This window comes from Martes martes, assembly GCF_963455335.1.
Source record: "Martes martes genome assembly, chromosome: 18".
NCBI lineage: Eukaryota > Metazoa > Chordata > Mammalia > Carnivora > Mustelidae > Martes > Martes martes.
The window spans coordinates 10442705-10448755 of record NC_137906.1 but is presented as its reverse complement, the minus strand read 5'-3'; positions in this window follow the sequence as shown (position 1 = coordinate 10448755).

The window sequence follows — 6051 nt, the reverse complement described above, 5'->3', positions numbered from 1 at the left end:
GGGTGGGGAGCAGTGAGAAGCGCTGCCTGACACTGCCCCAGGGCCAGGAAGGAGGGAAGAGCTACTAGGAGAGAGACAGTGGCAGAACAGGTGCCTCGAGGCTGTTGGGCCAGGCTGTTCAACTCCTGCGGCCCACGCACGGCTGTGGGCGCTTGGGACAGCAGGATGGAGGCAACGTGGCGGAGAACAAGAGGGACTGCTACAAGCACATGGGCTCTTCTGGAACAAAGCGTGTCTTCCAAACACCAAGAAGAGTGCTGGCTGGGGAGGAAGGACCAAAGAGACGAGGAAGAAGGGAAGCAGAAGGAATAGGAGCCAGGCTTTGGGAGACATCCCAGAACCCTGACCTCTCGGCCTGGCATCTAGGCCTGGTCAAACACACGGGAAGTCACAACACCGGCCTTCTGGAGCCATTTGAAAACTGGTACCAGCAGTCAGGTGGAAGAGCTGGTGTGGTGACCCCAAGACACCAGTCCGCTCCTGCCTGGCCAAGCCTGGGGGGGGTCCGCTCTCCCCATGTGGCATCTACACAGTGGACCGCTGGCATCTAGGTCTGGCCTCCATCCCTTTCTGGCGCCAACTAACGTCTCTACACCTCGATTTCTTAATTTGTTAAAGGCGGAAAAGAATATGGACCTACTTACGAAGTTGTAAGAATGAAGTGAGGTAGGGGCACCTGGGTGGCTCAGGGGGTTAAAGCCTCTGCCTTCGGTCATGATCCCAGGGTCCTGGGATCGAGCCACGCATCGGGCTCTCTGCTCAGCAGGGAGCCTGCTTCCCCCCCTCTCTCTGCCTGCCTCTCTGCCTACTTATGATCTCTCTCTCTGATAAATAAATAAAATCTTAAAAAAAAAAGAATGAAGTGAGGTAATGCAGGTATAGAGCCTAGGATAATCCTGAATACGCAGCAAGAACTCTGAGCGTTATTGGGGTTGTTTTATTACTTGGCACCTGCTCTTAACAGACTACCACTGATCTCCTATCCCTTAGAAAACAGAAAAAAAATCAAATCCTTCTCTTCAGCCCGAGTCTTCACCCTCTTCATTTCCAAAGCACCTAACAGTACTCTGCATGTAGTGGGTGGTCACCCAGAGTGGATGGATAATCACTACTGCCTCCATCCACTGCACAGCCAACTCCTTGGGCTCAGATGGAAATACTGCCCCAGGGAAGCTGAATGACATCAATGACTTTAGGTTTAAAGTCAGGTCATGATAGGTGGATAGGTATGGGATAAAACAAGTACAAAGATCCACAGCAGAATTTAAGTGGTGGGCGTAAGTGCACTTGGGCGACATGGTAGGCTTATAATTCTTTAAACTTGGCCATGTGTTTGAATATCCTCATCATAAGCTGTTGGGGGGAAAAGGAAGAATTTGGGGGTGAAGGGAATTGGCTCCTGTGATGTCATGTGACTATAAATCTACTCTTCAAAGCCATCTCTCAGGTCAGAGTTCACCGTACAAGAAACCAATGAAGTCAGGCTATCTCTAGGTTGAGTTCAATGAACAGCGACTTTCGCTTACTTGGTACACTTCCCTTCAGAGAAATGACTAAGCACTAATTTCCATATAGACATAATTGAATCTTTCAGGCAGCTAATTGCAGAGAAAGGACAGGATGGGGGTTATGTCTGCAAACTCACTTTAGAGTGGACAGAAACGCACCATCGCTTCCCAGCTAAAAATGACAGGGGTGAACATTCTAGGCCAGCCTCACCCCTCTTCTTGCCAGGATGCCACCCCAGCTCCCCATATGCCACTTCCTGGCTGTGAGGTGACCAGTCCAGGGACACTGGGGTCACTAGGTCAGAGGACTCTTGAAAGGGAGGTTTGAGCATTAAGTCCCATGATTCCGGGATCCTGGGATTTCCTTTTTTTGTAGAGCTGGAGTGAACACTTCCCAAGGAAGCAATCTTGGGTTCACAGAGAACTTCTGTACAATGAATTCCAGCTGGAGCTTCAGTTGATCCACGAAGAAGTCACCTGTTCACCACTGTCAGAGCCATCTGCCTTTCTGCAGGGGTTTACTAACAGATCCCTTCAGAGACCAAAAAGTACTCAAGAGAAGGTGACGGTAGGGGGAGTAGGACCAGGGTATGGCAGAGGGAGGGACACAAGGGCGCTCCCGAAGCATCTAATCCCCCGAGTCTGCCTTAGGGCTCCTTCCTGAAAGGTTTCCTGTTAGTTTTTCTATCACACCCTGTCACTCCCACCCCTTGAGCAAACAGAGAGCCCTGACTTCTGACGGTCGCTTACTGTCTGCCACCTGCGGGGGCTGTTGGAAAGCGACATCAGGGTCCAAAGACGCGGGAGAAAATGGCAGGACATGCCGGGTAGTCGAGTCCTTCCCGAAGCAGGGTCCACCGGCCGCACTGGGCAGGAGATGCCCCGAGCCGGCAATCTGGGGATGAACCCCACCCCATCCCACCCCGCACCATCGCGGGCGGGTCAGGCTGGTTTCATTCCGGTTCCGTGCACTTGGGCGACAGGTGGGGCCCCTGCCCGGCCACCAGTGGCATAGTCGGAGCGCCCGGCCCTCACCATCTGCCCGTGCTAATCCCACAAGCAGATTTGCTCCTACCGCTGCCTACGGGAGGGACAAACGGGCTCCTCGCTGCCCGATCCTCTAAACCCGCAGGCTCCAAAAACCCGCTCCCCAAGTCACTCCAGCGCCAAGGCTGGAGCGCGGGCGTCACCGGGCGTTCTGAGGGACCGCGACAGCGCCCCGCAGGGTGTGCAGGAAATCGCACGAGCACAGCCTCTTCCCACCAACGCAGCGGCGGGGAGAGGAGCATCCCCTGCCCTCCGCCGCCCCAACCTGTCCCGAGAGGCCGGGGCGCCCATCCCACCGCACTCACCTGGGAGGGCGCCCGGCGGGCGGGGTCACGGCGATCGCTCTTCCGCGGCCGGGCTAGCGGGTCGGCCCTCCCCCGGCTGCCGGGGCTAGGGGGCGGGCAGGAAGCGGCCGTGAGGCCCGCGCCCATTGGCCGGCCTCGCCGTGACGCAAGGCCGGGCGCACGCGATTGGCTGCGGCGCACCGCATCACGGGCCCGCCCGGGGGTCGCGCGCCCACCCACTTCCGGGGGCGCCGTGGAGTAGGCGCTGCGGCGGGCTGGTGCGGTATGGTTTGCGCACGCTGCCGGGAGCCCAGCGGGCTCGCACTCCACCGACGCCTCCAGAACATCCTAGAGACCCCCTGCCGCCCCCCAGAACCCGGCCAGTCGTCCCTTCAGGACCGGCCGTCGTACCTCAGAACCCGGCCGGTCGTCCCTTCAGGACCCGGCGGTTGTACCTCAGAACCCGGCCCGTCGTCCCTTCAGGACCCGCCCGCAAGCCTTGGGTTCTCAGGACGTAAGGCGAGGAGAAGTCGGCCGGGAGGGGCCCCGGGGGGCGGCACTGTGGTGACCGGAGGCGGGAGGAGGCGAGCCGGCGGGCGCAGGTGGACAGATGTCTAGGTGGTTCCCCTTCTAACTGACGTGTCGCCCTCGAGCGCACAGACCGAAAGCTTTAATCTTCTTGGGAGAATTCCTCCAAACTTGTGCTTCTGCGAGGACGGCACGGTGTGGCGCTCACAGACGCCGCTGGTGCCAGTGACAGGACCCCTGACGGGAGGTGGCCGGCCTCGGACCCAGTGCGAGCCCAGATGTGAGTGCTCTGCTGCCTGCCGGCGCTCATTCCGTCCCTCAGGCCCTGCTCCCCAGGGGGCCACCCCACCCCTCTCACCCCCTCCCACTCCCCCCGCAGTTAGGAAGGAGAGGAAAAACCAAACAGGACGCGAGGCTGATGGCAGGCCCGGTGCAGCCGGACTTAGAGGCCGAAACGGTGTGGCTTGGACCTAGTTCCCCTTCCTCCCGCTCTGGTTCTCGCCCTCGCTCCTTTCTGAGGATGCAGACCAGCCGCGGAAGCCCCCCATGGGCCAGCTCCACCGGGCGGGGGCGGGGCGGGGCGGGGGTGGGAGGCAGAAAAGCCTCTGAGTCATCGGGATGGTTTTGTGGTCTTGTGTGTAGCCTTCAGTGTAACTTTTGTGGACTGGCTTAGTCTGGGGATGTGGGTTGTCAATGCGCTGTGTGTGTCCCCCTGAAATTCATGCATGGAAACCTTCATCCTCAGTGGGATGCTGTTTGGGGAAGAGGCCTTGGGAGGGGGGTGGTCACTGGGTCATGGGGGGGAGCCTCCTAAGAAGGTAGCACCCTTATGAGAAGAGACATAGAAAGGCCCACGCCCCCTCCCCTTGTGAGGATACAGTGAGAGGGTGACTGTCCACCAACCAGGAGCAGGCTGTCACCAGACGCCAGACCTGCTGGTGCCTGGATCTTGGGCTTCCAGCTTCCAGAACTTCGAGGGATCCGTGTTTGTGGTCTCAGCCCCCAAGTCTGTGGGGTTTTTGTTATAGCAGCCGCAGCTGACTTAAGACCTACAGCAGGAGGGTTCAGTGAGACAAGGGGGCTGGTTCCCCGAAGGAAAATTAGGGTATATTTATTAGCAGGAGGACAAGTGGCTGCCAGACAGCAGAAGCATTAGTCTGGAGGTAGAGGGACCTGTACACTGTTCTGTCGGTGACAGTTTGTAGCCATTTCTCCTATCTGGCCTCAGTGTCCACGTTAACAGAAGTGTTGAGTTAGGGGTGCTCCGTGGTCCTTGCAGAGCTCCTGTGCTGTGATGGAATTTAATATCAGTTTCCCTGTCAGACTCAGAGCCTTGACGCAGTGGAACTTCTGGGGACCCACAGTCCTCCACCTGCCACCACTGCCACCCCCAGTCCTTTCAGTCTTTGCAGAGCTGATGACTCCCTTCAGTTGTCAGGAGGCCTGCATTTTTCTGCCCTCACCATAGCTTGTTCCCATTTCTGCACTTTTGTTTTAACCTTCATTGCTTGTTTCTCGTCTATCCTCCTTGCCACTTCTCTTCTGGGCCAGACACAGTAGGTTCATATCCCAGCTCCATTGCTTACTATACAAGTCACTCACCTCTGAGCCTGTGTCCTCTTCAGTAAAATGGGACCACCACCGCCTTTGTCTTTGGATTGGAGGGAGGACGAAGTGAGAAAGCATACATAAAGCTCTTACAAGCACTCACACATTACTAGTATTGTTACTATAGTCTCTGCATATTTGGATACAAGGCACTTGGCCATTTGCATCAAGTCTTAAGAGTTTTAGAAGCAGTAGTGGGTTCGGCAGCATTCCAAGTGGTTGATAGAGGTCTGCTTTCAGGATGATGGACATTACTGTATCCATCTCTCATATTTGGGTCAGGGAGGAATAGTTGGATAGATGACAGGCTGAGCGGTCCGGATTTCCCCAACACTTGCCCGTCAGCTACAGGAGAGAGCTCAGGCTTTCCAACTGGCTGGCTCTTCCTCACCAGGTCTACCTTCCACGTTAGCCTCAATTCTGTGGCCGCTTCTGTGAACCTTTAAGCTCCAGCCTTGGCAGAACTTGCTGCTGTGCTCCCGGCCCTATCAGACCTCTAAACTTCTTCTACACAGCACCTCCTGTCCCACATGCCCTACCATCCTCCTTCCACTATCCGTTCTCATTCAGCCTTAAGTCTCAGATCAAAGGTCAGCTCTTACTAAACCCAAAGGAAAGCAGATGTGGGATATTTTGTCCTCATGTTTTATATGTTCTTGATTCTAGCCCCCCGCCCCACATACTGTCTTACAGTTGTTTTTCTATCTGTATCCCTGGCCACACTGCAGTATATTCGAGGGAGTGACTTCATGATTTTTTAAAAGATTTTATTTATTTATTTGAAAGAAAGAGAATGAGAGAGCACAAGCCAGGGAGAGAGGCAGAGGGAGAAGCAGACTTCCTGCTGAGCAGGGAGCCCTGGGCTCAGTTCCAGGACCCCAGGATCATGACCTGAGCCAGAGGCAGACGCTTAACCAGCTGAGCCATCCAGGTGCCCCAGGGAGTGACTTTCTTACTCCTATTGAATTTCCGAGGCTTAGTGATTGCCTAACACATAATAGGTATTTGATTTTTATTAAAGGAATGAATATCCCTCCTGCAGGCCCCCAGATACTGAGTAAGCCATGCACTGAAAA